This window comes from Ursus arctos, chromosome X, assembly GCF_023065955.2.
Source record: "Ursus arctos isolate Adak ecotype North America chromosome X, UrsArc2.0, whole genome shotgun sequence".
In the NCBI taxonomy this organism is placed as follows: Eukaryota; Metazoa; Chordata; class Mammalia; order Carnivora; family Ursidae; genus Ursus; species Ursus arctos.
This window is the reverse complement of record NC_079873.1, coordinates 74,931,756-74,945,494: the sequence shown is the minus strand read 5'-3', so window position 1 is coordinate 74,945,494 and position 13,739 is coordinate 74,931,756. Positions and strand designations below refer to the sequence as shown.

General features: G+C 37.4%; 1 pseudogene; it reads right to left on the bottom strand.

The window, feature by feature from the left end:
• Nucleotides 1-13,532, bottom strand: part of LOC113244320 (60S ribosomal protein L12-like) — a 45,960-nt pseudogene extending 32,428 nt beyond the window's left edge.
• Nucleotides 13,533-13,739: the final 207 nt, after the last annotated feature.

Sequence of the window (13,739 nt, the reverse complement as noted above, 5' to 3'; positions counted from 1 at the left end):
GAATGATGTTGACCATCTTTTCATGTGTCTGTTGGCCATCTGGATGCCTTCTACGGAAAAGTGCCCATTCAGGTCCTCTGCCCATTTCTTAATCAGATTATTTGTGGGTTTTTGGTGTTGAGTTATATAAGTTCTTTATAAGTTTTAGATAACAATACCTTATTAGATATATAATTTGTAATTATCTTCTCTCGTTCAGTAGTTTGTCATTTTGTTTTGTTGATGGTTACTTTCACTGTGCAAAAGCTTTTTATTTTGGTGTAGCTTATTTTTGTTTTGTTTTCCTTGCCTAAGGAGACATATCTATAAAATTGTTGCTAAGGCCTATGTCAAAGAGATTACTGCCTATGTTTTCTCCAACAACTTCTTGACTATTTTCAGTGATGAGACACTTCCTTCTTCATAAAGTAACCCATTCTGTCATTGGACATATTTGATCACTTAAAAAAAATTCTTCTTTATGTGAAGCCTAGAATGGCATATGGTAAATTGAAATCCTTCAATGAAATGTATATGTGTGTATGTTTATGTATATTGTGTATATGTATTATGTATGTATATGTTATATAATAGAATGAGAACAATATATAAATACATTTACAAGCTTCTAAAGTCTTCTCTTTACCAGACTAAACATCACAAATATTTTTAACTATTTCTTATAGTAAGTGAATTTTAGATAAAATACAATATTTAATGTGTCTATAATTGTTTTTCAAGATGTTCAATTATTTTTTTAAAGGTTATATAGTCAAATAAGTTTGTGAGATGTTGGACTAAATATCTCTCCTGCAGAATTTTTATGATTCTTTGAAAAGTTCATATGCATTATGTATCTGTAGTTATAGAACTAGACTCCAATTTCCCTGATTCTCAGTCCAGGCATTTCCTATGCATCTACTAAATCCATGTTCTTCCTAAACTAAATGAGAAAAAGAGGGAGGGAAAGACGGAGGAGGGGAGAGAGTGAGGGAGGGAGAGAAGGAGAGAGGGAGATAAGGAGAAAGAGAGAGAGAGGGGTTTTGAGATTAAATCAGAACCATTAGGTTAGGGCTCTCTGGAGTTGGTTTTGAAAGGCAGTTTGTATTTTTTCTTTTGTTTCTCTTGCCTTCAGAGATGTGGGACTTCATCAAGATAAAAAGCTTCTGCACAGCCAAGGAAACAGTCAAAAAAAAACTAAGAGGCAGCCCACAGAATGGGAGAAGATATTTGCAAATGACACTACAAATAAAAGACTGTATCCAAGATCTACAAAGAAATTCTCAAACTCAATACACAAGAAACAAATAAACAAATCATAAAATGGACAGAAGATATGAACAGACACTTTTCCAAGGAAGACATACAAATGGCTAACTGACATATGAAAAAAGGTTCAAAATCATTAGCCATCAGGGAAATTCAAACCAAAACCACACTAAGATACCACCTTACACCAGTTAGAATGGCAAAAATTGACAAGGCAGGAAACAACAATTGTTGGAGAGGATGTGGAGAAAGGGAATCCCTCTTACATTGTTGGTGGAAATGCAAGTTGGTACAGCCACTCTGGAAAACAGTGTGGAGGTCCCTTAAAAAGTTAAAAATTGAGCTACCCTAAGATCCAGCAATTACACTACTGGGTATTTACCCCAAAGATACAGACGTAGTGAAGAGAAGGGCCATATGCACCCCAATGTTCATAGCAGCATTGTCCACAATAGCTAAATCATGGAAGGAGCCGAGATGCCCTTCAACAGATGACTGGATTAAGAAGATGTGGTCCATATATACAATGGAATATTACTCAGCTATCAAAAAGAACGATTTCTCAACATTTCCTGCAACATGGATGGCACTGGAGGAGATAATGCTGAGTGAAATAAATCAAGCAGAGAAAGACAATTATCATATGACTTCTCTCATCTATGGAATATAAGAACTAGGAAGATCGGTAGGAGAAGAAAGGGATAAAGAAAGGGGGGTAATCAGAAGGGGGAATGAAGCATGAGAGACTATGGACTCTGAGAAACAAACTGAGGGCTTCAGAGGGGAGGGGGCTGGGGGAATGGGATAGGCTGGTGATGGGTAGTAAGGAGGGCACATATTGCATGGTGCACTGGGTATTATATGCAACTAATGAATCATCAAACTTTACATCAAAAACCAGGGATGTACTGTATGGTGACTAACATAATATAATTAAAAATATTATTATAAAAAAAATGAAAAGGCAGTTTGTAGGTGAGGTATGCAAGATTGACAAATGTTTAAGAAGTGTTCCTGGGAGTGTGTCCAAGCAGAACAGACATATTGAAGCATTTGTAGTCATTGACAATGGTATGGGAACCAGCCTAGACTTAAAAAATATCTTCAAGGTCTCTTTATGGTTCATCTCATTTCAAATCACACCCACTACTACTTTGTGCAAAAAGTGATTAGTAGAATGTGCGATATAATAGCCTATGAACTTTACTTAAACTGAACTTGGAGAAAAATTGACACCACCATAACTGGTATTAGCAATTTGGCCAAACACATCTCCAGTGTATGACTTGGAAATTTCAGAAACTAAAATATGAGAACTTGACTTTATCGTCCAGCAAAGAAGCTCAAATATTTGGAGCTTCAGTTTTACCTCCACCAGCTAAAATGGAGGCTCTTATGTCATTTGAATCTAATCTTATGTTGATGAAGCTCTGAAATTTGAATTTATGACTCTACAAGTTTGGCTACCTACCAATGTAGAGAAATACCTGTCTCTCATATGTATAACAAAGGGAGCCACTACTGTTAAGAAAGTATTGCAAGTGATGGCAGATATCAGATTTCAAACATAACTCACTAGCGGAACTGTTTATGACTGACCAAGAAGGTGGTAATCAAAAAGTTGAGGAGATGTGTATTTTGAACAATTTGTTTTCACCATACAGCAGTGGTGTTATATATATGGGCAGCTCAAACTAACTGCCAGATGGGGTTACCTTATGGCCTCTTGGCCCTCCTTCCACTTAGCTTCCAACTTAGCTTTAGCCATTGCTTGTAAATTTATGTGTTATGGATGTGTTAATTGGTCAGATGAAAACTTTCCATTCAAGGATGCTGTTTATATAAAAAAAATGGTTACTTGGAGAAAGGAAAAAAATCATGATAAAAATGATTAAAACTGCAAAAGCAGTTCTAGCACGAACTACTTGCCAAATTGAAGGAGGAAAGACTAGGGAGATAACAGCTACTCCCCTAGTTATTATCAGTAACACTGACATGATGGTCACCTACAGTGGCAAATAACTTTATTTATTAGCAAGCTTTAAGAGACAAACTGATTAAACTTAAGTTTGATGCCTGCTTAGCTGGTAAATAAGGAGTCACTGGTGCTCCCTATATAATAGCAGTCTACAGAGGACAAACACCTCAGTGATGATGGGTAGATTCCTGCCATTGGTCACATCAATTATTGTGTACGTATTATAGGCCAGGAAGTATACCAGGTGTTGCAGATTATATATATATATGAAGAAGACATACACTCTACTTCTAAGGAATAAAAACAGTGGAAATAAGAGATATATACAGATACCTGTAATGAAAAATTGAAAGCATGATGGTAAAATTTCAGTGGGGAGTTCAGTTGGTAGGATGATTCAATCTTTTACTTAGCCATTTTTTTAAAAGAAACATTTATAAAACATCTGCTATGTTCCAGGTATTATGCTGGGTTTTCAGGAGATATAGACGGAAAAGATGGTCCCTGCCATTGAAGGGCTCAGATTAAAGGGGGCAGGTAAATGAACAACAACAACAAAAAAAAACACAATAAAATAAATACATAAAAAATGTAAGAATAAAGTTGTGCATAAAGAGCTTTGGCAACACAAAGGAAGATGATCTCAGCTAGTGTAAGATTAGGCAAAGATATAGACCTTATGATGGGTGGAAGCTTTATGGAGGAAGAAACTATAAAGCTGAGGACTGAAGGAGAGGGGGAAATACAGCTCACTTCAGGAAGAGATGACAGTTAGTTCAAAGGGACAGAAACATGAAAAAGCATGGAGAATCCAGAAACTGAAAGAGTTCTGTATGCCAAGAGTCAAAAATACAAGCGGAATTAATGCAAGACATGAGGTAATAAAGGTGATCAGGCTCATGATCATGAAAAATCTTGGACATTTTCCTGCAAGTAAAAGAGAATCAAACGAGTTTTATGACAAGGGAGAAATCTAATCTTGAAGATATCAGTGTGGTTGCAGACTGGGAAAACAGAGAGAGAAAAAGGGAAAGGAGATAGGGAGAGAGTGAGAGAAAGCAAGAGACTGAGAAAAAGGAAAGGCTGAAAACAAGACATTAAGGAGAGCAAGTCTTGGTGGCATGCTGTGGTGGGGCTTTCCATACTAGGAAGCAGTGGACAGCAATGAGAACCTGAAATTTAATCCATTCATTAAATACAACAAAATTTTATTAATTTACTAGAAAATGCTAAACACTGTTCTAAGTATTGGACATATAATCTTTGCTTTCCTGGAGCTCATAGCCTGGTGAGGGTGACAGACATTAACCAAACAATCTACCAAAATGTATACTTACAAAATAAAATAAGTGTTATTAAAGAGAGGTGCATGTACCACGAGACCACTTAACAGGGATGTATGATTAAGTTCTTTGGTTGCAAACAACCAAAATTTATTTGTGTTAGCATAAGCAAAAATGAAAAGTATCAGAAAGATTTGGGGCAACTCAGTGTAAAGAAGGAATGACTGATATATCTGAGGTCTGTGAAATAGGAAGCAGAGCAACTTCAGGGAGCCAGGTAGCAGGAATTAATGGACAGGGTATTCAGACAAATTGGCTCATTTTTCCATCTCTGCAATGCTTCTCAAGGTACACATTCCCGTGAGGGAGAGTCAGAATGACCTAGTGGAGGTCACAGTCCCATTACTTGGTTAGGGAAAAGGAGATTACCTTGATTGATATTCATACCAACACTCCAAGCATGGGGAAAAGGAAGTTCTTAAGAAAACTAAGCTGTATGTGCTGGGAAGGTTTCCTGGAAAAGAGTTGCTGGACTAGGATATGAAGGATAAGGAGAAATTACCCAGGGAAAGATTGGATGTGAATGTCATCAGGGGGTAGCTTCCTAGGTATAGAGAAAGCACAGCATGTGCTTAGATGAAAGGCTAATCAAAGGCAAAATTGACTCCTTAAAAAATTGCCATGTGGGTGCCCATTCAATAACATGCATGGATTATTCATTAGCAATCATCTCCATTATCATCAGCATCATCACACTCTCTAAGAATAAAATACACAGTCTGAAAGTTGACAAAATTATCTGCATATTCTCTTTTCAAACACTTGTTACAGCCTTTAAGAAAATGTTGGTGAGAACCACTGTTCTATAGATTTATTTTCCCATGGTGTAGTCTATCACTCTCATCATCTCATAGTGGAGGGTTTCCTAAGAAGGGGATAATTGTGAACTGTGGGACAGTAGGGCATTTCTCCTCTTTGTCTATTATTATACTGAGTAAGTAGATTTCACTGTGCACCTTAGCAGGTTAGAAATACATTCCTTTCTTTCTTTACTCTTTTGAACTGTGTGGATAATTACCCCTTGCTAAGCAAAAGTTACACCATTCTGGAGACTGAAGCAGCTTTGCTACCACTTACTGTGTGAATGAACAAAGCCGTTTGCTTGTCTCTGCTTAGGTTCCTTAGTTTATGCAAGTGGTTATGAAGCATACTCCGCAGAGACCTTACAAAAATTAAGCATTTTTTCTTATTTTATAAAAAGGAAAAGAAGACTCAGAGAAGTGTGAACTGCCTAACATCACATAGCTTCCTAGTGAGAGACTTGGATTTAGAACTCAGGTCTATCTTGCATTCATCATGTTTCTTCTTAGAGAACTTGGGTGTATAAAGCAAAGAAAATATTATATGTGAAATAGAGACCAGGGTTTTGAGTTCTAGATGTAATACTTATTAGTTATGTGACCTTACACATCCACTAACCTTTCTAAACCTCACTCCCCTCATTTGTTAAATGAGGATAATAATGCCTGCCCAACCCCTTTTAGGGTCACTGTAAGGATCAAAAGAAGAGAACATACGAAAGGCTACTCTGCACACCAGAAAGTGAACTGCAAATATGTGACATTGCTATTACAAACTACATTTTGAAAAATTAGGAAATTGAAGTTCTGCAATGCTGAATAACTTACTGAAGTTCACTGGGTCATTTTCTGCCTAAGGAGATCTCTGAACTTAAAGCTCATTTCCCTTTCCTCTAAACTCTGCACTTTCTCTTTGTGTCTGGAAACACAAAGTGTCATATGTTAATTTTTAAAAATTTAATCTTTAATTAAGCACTACCTAGAGTGTTACAATATGGTAATAAATGTGTATTTCTTTATAATGAACTCTATTCCCAAATCCCCACCTTGTTAAAACTGGGCAAGAAAAAAAAATTAGCCATAATATATAAACAAGTATATTGGAAAAAATAATTAAGACTTTGTTAAAAGTTCAATTTTGACCTTCAATTTAATAAGGGGAAAAATATCTCGCAAAGTCATTATGTGGTTTAGAAGCTAAGAATTTTCTCCTCCTATTGTATCTAGCACTGATAACATTGACTTTGGATATCTCTCCTAATGGAAATACACCTGTCCCACAGGGAAAAGAGAATTGAATGACAAGTCAATTGACCCCTTGCCTTAGGTCAGCATCCCTAAGCTCTCAGGTACTTTGCTATGTCATCCTAACTTTTCATTATTTCTCCTCCCTTATATCTTGCCAACATCATCTTCTTCACCATCTACCATCATTGTGGTCATCCTCATTCTCATCCTCATCATTGATAAAATTTATTGAGCATTTATTATTACATCCCCAGAATGATACATAGTGCATAACATGTACCCTTTCATTCAAACCTTACAACAGCCCCAAGTAGTAACTATTATAATTATCTCAGGTTTCTAAAGACAAACACTGTGTGCCTCACACATCTTTTTTTTTGTCCCTCACAGTGCTTGCAAATGCAGATCAAGTCTATTTTCTCTTCTGTAAAATAAAGACAACAATAGGTTCCTCCAAGTGTTGCTAAAAAGATTATATGAAACACCATAAAGCACCTCGTACCATGCCTGGCACATAGTGCACCCTCAATAATATTTATTACTTAGATTTGAATCAGAACACGTTTATGATGGAGCGTAACCCCTGAAACCAGAAATTTAAAAATTTCTTAACCAGTTTAATCTCCCACTGGTAACCTTGGGATATATCAGACTCAGAAAATGTTGCTTCTTAGGGTGTCTGTTCCTTTCCAGAGACTCTTTGAACTCAAGCTTAACTCTACACTCTTTATTCTCCATGATACTAATGCAATTGTCTGAAAAAGCTTCAATTATAAAAGAGTTACATATTGTAGAATTATACTTAGTAGCACAGAAAGATTGTTAAGTGAAGTATTAAGTTAAAATAAGTGTGTCCCCATATATATGTGTGTATATGTATATATGCACATGCATGTATATGTGTGTTAGGTGTGTACATAATCACAGATAAGAGACTGGCTGAAATCCATCAAAATACTAAGAGTGGATAATAGATGACCTTTATTATTTATCTTTTAAAAATTTTTAAAGACTTTATTTATTTATTTATTTATTTATTTATTTATTTTTTATTTGAGAGAGAGAGAGCATGAGCAGCAGGGGGGAGCAGAAGGAGAGGGAGAAGCAGACTCCCTGCTGAGCTGGGAGCCCAAGGCAGGGTGGATCCCAGGACCCCGAGATCATGATCTGAGCCAAAGGCAAATGCTTAACTGACTGAGCCACCCAGGCATCCCTATTCTTTATTCTTTAAAGAAATTTCTAAACATCGTATAATACACCTATACCATTTTCTTTTTTTTTTTTTAATTTTGAAAGAAAGGAGGAAGGGAAGAAGAGAAGGAGACAGTTTAAATGATAGACAACCTGCAAGGCCACTTCAGCAGACTCTAGATTTCTGAAGTTTATATGCTCAGAGCCTCATCCTGCATCTTCCAGAACCCTGGGACCATGAGAAGGCCACAGCAGAGCTAGCTTTAGAGCTTCCTGACATTTCCTTGTAAAACCATGAGTTTTTAACTGAGCAGGTGGAGAATCCTACTCATTTATATTTAAATCTGAGAGTATAATCTTGATAATAATTGTAGCTTAACATTGCTGAGGGGTTTACTCTGGGCCAGTCTCTACCACTCTCCATGTATCCATTCATGTAATCCTCATAATAACTCCAGGAGTTATGTTCTCCTCATTTAGTAAACATTAAGCTTTCACCCTTTAACAGGCACTGTTCAAAGCATTTGGTCAAAAGTGAACAGAATAAATATTCCTTGTAGAGCTTACATTCTAGTGGTGGAAAACAAATAATGTATCCAATTTGTAAGTATAGAAACTGAGGTACAGAGAGGTTAGGCAACTTTCTTAAAGTCACAGAGAGCAAGTGTTGGGTCTGTGATTTGAACCCAACATTCCATCCCCAATATTTGCATTCTTTTTTTTTTAAAGATTTTATTTATTTACTTGACAGAGAGAGACAGCCAGCGAGAGAGGGAACACAAGCAGGGGGAGTAGGAGAGGAAGAAGCAGGCTCCCAGTGGAAGAGCCCAACATGGGGCTTGATCCCAGAACTCCAGGACCACGCTCTGAGCTGAAGGCAAATGCTTAACGACTGAGCCACCCAGGCGCCCCCCCCCCATATTTGCATTCTTAACCATTACACTGCAACTGGTTAAAAAAGAAAGGAAGGGAAGAATGAAGGGGGGGATAAACAGAAAGGGGAATGAACTACAAGAGACTATGGACTCTGGGAAACAAACTGAGGGCTTCAGAGGGGAGGGAGGTGGGGGATTGGGATAGGCCGGTGATGGGTATTAAGGAGGGCACATATTGCATAGAGCACTGGTTGTTATAGGCAAACAATGAATCATGGAACACTACATCAAACACTAAGGATGTACTGTATGGTGACTAATATAATAATAAAAAAAGAAGTCTCATTGGAGGGATTATCCAAAAGAAGTTACAGTGTGCAATTACCGAGGTGAATCCTGGTCCCGAGTATAAATTTGCATTCTAACCTTGTATGTTATGCATAAAGGAAAAATTTTAAGTTCCTTCAGCTGAAAAATGTTAGCTTTGGGATCAAATGCCATTTGGTTTGAATGAGACAGGGTAATCCCAAATTCCAAGTATTTTTAGATATGCCTGTATTACTTATATGCCAGGAATATTCACTAAGGAATGTAGTAAGTTCGAAAATGTACTCTGTCTGATTTACTGTTCAAGTGGATGGGAAAGTAGGTTCTCATAAAACTAAGTCTGACCAAGGTTTATAGAAGCAGGAAGGAAAGACAAGGAAATGTGTGTCCTCTCCTCCTACCTTGGAACCAAAGGTGGTTACTTCTCTCTACAGCAGATTATATTCAACAAGAATGTAATCGGGGCTGGTCTCCACAGCAGACTCTGGAACTGTATCCAAAGGAAGTTCTATTTCTCTACACACAAAAGAGATGAGGCTCAATATATTTTTTTAATTTTTTATTTATCTATTTGAGAGAGGGACAGAGAGAGAGAGAGAGCATGTGTGGGGTGAGGGGCAGAGGGACAAGCAGACTCCCCGCTGAGCAGGGAGCCCAACACAGGGCTCAATCCCAGGATCTCAGGATCATGACCAAAGCTGAAGGCAGACGCTCAACTGACTGAGCCACCCAAGTGCCCTGAGACTCCATATTTGAGAAAGGTAGAATGAGCTGGATTGTGCCAGAGCACTTTTCTTTTATGTCTCTTCTAAACAATCTGTATGCTTATGTTTTGTCTAATTGAAAGGAAAAATATCCTGAAATAATGCATGAAAAATTAAGAGAACAAACCAAGACATTAAACTTCTAGCTGGACCTATTGTTTGGATTTACCTTGAGCCTTTAGGTGATTTGAATGATTTAAACTTAAATTATAAGTTAATTTCCATGACTCAAAAAGCAGTTGAGTCTACTGGTATCTCCACATAAGCAGGTTTTGAACCAGAGCATAAGAGGTTGAACACTATCATAGGACCCTTTGAGTCCTGGCCTTGCCCATATTGAGATATTTCAAATGAAATAGCTATAAGGAAAGGTAATGTTGCAAACCATATTTCCCCAAAGATTGCAAACAGTGAGTTCTCAAAAGCTGGGACCTCCAACTTCTTCATGGTTATAACCGGTGTATGTCACATGATTTCTGACATATAGTGAGCTCTCAATAAATGTCTGTTAGATGAATGGCTCAGTACATATTTTTGATTCTTTAAGTATGAATGAAGAGGATTTTTTTAGGGGTTCTATATTTGTAGAAGCTTTTTATGCTATTTCTACAATACTCTTGAAAAAAGTAAAGGAGTATTTATAAACTCTGTCAGATTTATCAATAGGTAAAGTAACTCTTGCTCCAAAAAGTCTGAATTCTGTTCAAAGTGTAGATGAAGAATAACACCAAGGAAAAGCCTCTGGAAGAAACATAACAAGAGTCATGGAAAAGAGAAGTTAAAAGAAAACCATGAAATATATTATAATGCACTGTGTTAATTCAGTAATCTTGAAATAGTTCCCTTCTGAGGTACAAGTAACTTCCATCCTTTCCTCTAGTCTAGGGTTACAAAAGCTTTCAGAGATGGTTTGTGAGAAGCATGAGGCTGTGGCTGGCTGTTCTTTATTCCTCCTTCACATACAGTACCCTGTCTTTCTGACCCTGAGCTTGCTTTTTGTACACTGCTAAGCAGACCGTGCAACAGAATAATGGATTATTTTTCAGGTTCTCAATAGTGCTCTTTCTTACTGTTTTCATTAAAATAATGAATGTCAGTCTTCGATCCAATGTAACTGAAGGTTAATTGGTAAGCTTTTTTCTGGGAGGTTTTGTCAGTATGGGAGTTGTCAGACCCTGCTGTGTGGTGCTGATAGCTGCAGCTATGGAGGAAGCCAAGCAGAAGCAGCCTGATTAGCACTGGGATTATTTCATATACGATGTAATCAGGCCAAGATACTACAACAATGAGGTGTCTGTCTTCCTTTGAAACAAAGTACAAGAAGTGGCAGAAAAGGAAGGTTAAGGAGAAGGTGGAATGCTTCATGTGCAATCAATCTCCAGTGATCTTGGAAGAGTCTAGTGGAATCTTGGCTCTACAGAGATGGCAATGCTAATTTTAATCAGACACATTACGAAGCAAATTAAACAAAATCACCTTAAACCTTTTTGAGACTAAGCTAAGGTATAAACAAGAAAACAGATACCCAAACAGACAAAGGGTTTAATGTGTTCTGTAAAACCAACCAACAAACAAACATTCCAAACCACGTATAAAAGTCTGTCCTCTTTTATAAGCACAGTCTGGCAGACATTTGCCTCCTCTCCTTTGAAATGTGCTGCATAGGCTAAACTATGAAAAATCAATCCTACTGGAGAGACTTGTTTTGCAACTTTTCTCTGTGGGCAAGTAAAAGTATACCAAAAGGTTCAGAGTCAAATTAACTCTGTCATGGCCATTAGGATTTTATTTGGTCAAGTGTTGCCATTGCTCACTAAATATGGACTTAGTGCCAGTAAATATGCACTGTTGCTCACTAAATAAGCACTGTATCACTTAGTAAGTGGTTTAGACCATTTAGGCTGCTATAACAAAATACCATAGACTGGGTTGCTTAAAAACAAGAGAAATTTATTTCTCACACTTCTGGAGCTTAGGAACTCCAAGATCAAGACACCAGCATGATTGCCTTCTGGATAGGATCCTCTTCTTGCTTCATAGCTGGCACCTCCTTTCTGTGTCCTCACATGGTGGAAGGGGCAAGAGATCTCTCTGGAGCCTCTTTAATGAGAGCATTAATCCCATTCATTAAGGCTCTGCCCTCATGACTTAAGTACCTTTCAAAGGCCTACTTCCTCTTGGGGGGTTAGGATTTCAACGTAAATTTTAGAGATACGCAAATATTCAGCCTATAGCAGCAAGTTGCTGGTGTAACACAAAAATCAATATATCCTAATGGCCTCCAAAAGTCAGTTTACTTTGGAAACTTCTCCAGTCCTATGAGGACTCCTTTGCCACCAGGAGAGGAGTGGCAGCTGCAGAGACAATAATAATTTTGCCAAAGTGACAGGAGGGCCTTTAGCCATTGTTCCTCTTTTTTTTTTTAAGATTTTATTTATTTATTTGTGAGAGAGAGAGAGAAAGAAAACACAAGCAGGGGGAGCGGTAGACAGAGGGAGAAGCAGGCTCGCCACTGAGCAAGGAGCCCAATGCAGGACTCAATCCCAAGATCCCAGGATCATGACCTTGAGCCAAATGCAGCCACTTAACTGACTGAGCCACCCAGGCATCCCAAGCCATTGTTCCTCTTTAAACCTATTCACCATCCACTCCCACTACATATTGCTCAGTTGCCTGAACTATTACCAAACATAGCTGCTCTCTCTCCTCAGCACACAGAATGTATTATTCTCCTACCATTACAACACCATCAACCTCTACTTTTCTGCCAAACCAAACCTCTCCTTTACCACAAAATTCTACTGGAGATTTACCTCCTGTAGCAAGCCTTCCCAACTGGCTTTACACAGATGGTCACTTCTGCCTTCCAAACTTCCATTTTCTTCTCTGTGGATTCTATAACACTGATAAATGTTTATCTGGACAACTGCACAAATATCACACAAACACACTCACATATACCCACATGTTCATTCATGTGTTTTTAGACCCATTGCTTTTGATGGACTATATTCTAATGTATTTCAGAAATTCCTCTTCTGCTAGTAGTGGTTACTACATTTGCATTGCCATTCACATTGGCTAAGAATTTGAAAAAGAATGAATTTCTCAAAACAGAATCTTGAAAAAAAATCAACCAAGAAATCTTGTCTTTCCACTCTCATTCTTTATTTTTACTTTTCTTTTGTTCCTCATAAAACAACACTCTTTAAGTCCACATCACTTTCCACATATTCCCTAAAAATGCCATTATGCTTAAAGAGCTATTTGTTTCCTTTCTTGCCTCATAATTCTTGGCAGTGATATCACACATTTTTTTTTTAAGGCAAAACCAATTGTGGAGAGAAAGCTGCTATCTGCTCAGATCTAACTCACTAACTAAACCAACATATGTATATATGTATACATGTGCACACACATGTACCCACCCATATATAACTCTGTAGTTGACAAAAAGCAATGTGTTTAGAAATGAACTTTTTATTGCGCTATTTTGAGACATGGAAATATATTTAGGTTTGAGCATTAAAGCTCTACATTTTTCTGGTAAAATCTTGTATGTAGAAATACATATATATTGTTTAATGTAAATAGTTATAGATCTAATACACACAGAAGCTAAATTCATGGACGTATTTTCTATTCTTTATTTAAGCCCCTGTATTACCAGGGATTTGATGCTGTGCTAGAACTCTGAAGGATGATAGCTGCAAGGACAACAATAATTCTGCCAAAGCAACAGGAGGCCCTTTAGCCATTGTGCCTCTTTGAACTCATTCACTTTTTACTACGAACCCTGGTGGTAGAATTTGAGTAAACCAACAACAGCAACATGACTTAAAAAAAAAAAAAAGACAACACAAAATCTTGGAAATCTTGGAGGGTGAAATTGAATATTTGCCACATTTAGTAGGGATTCATGAGTAGTGTTCATGTCATCAAATGTACTATGTATGTTATTTGCT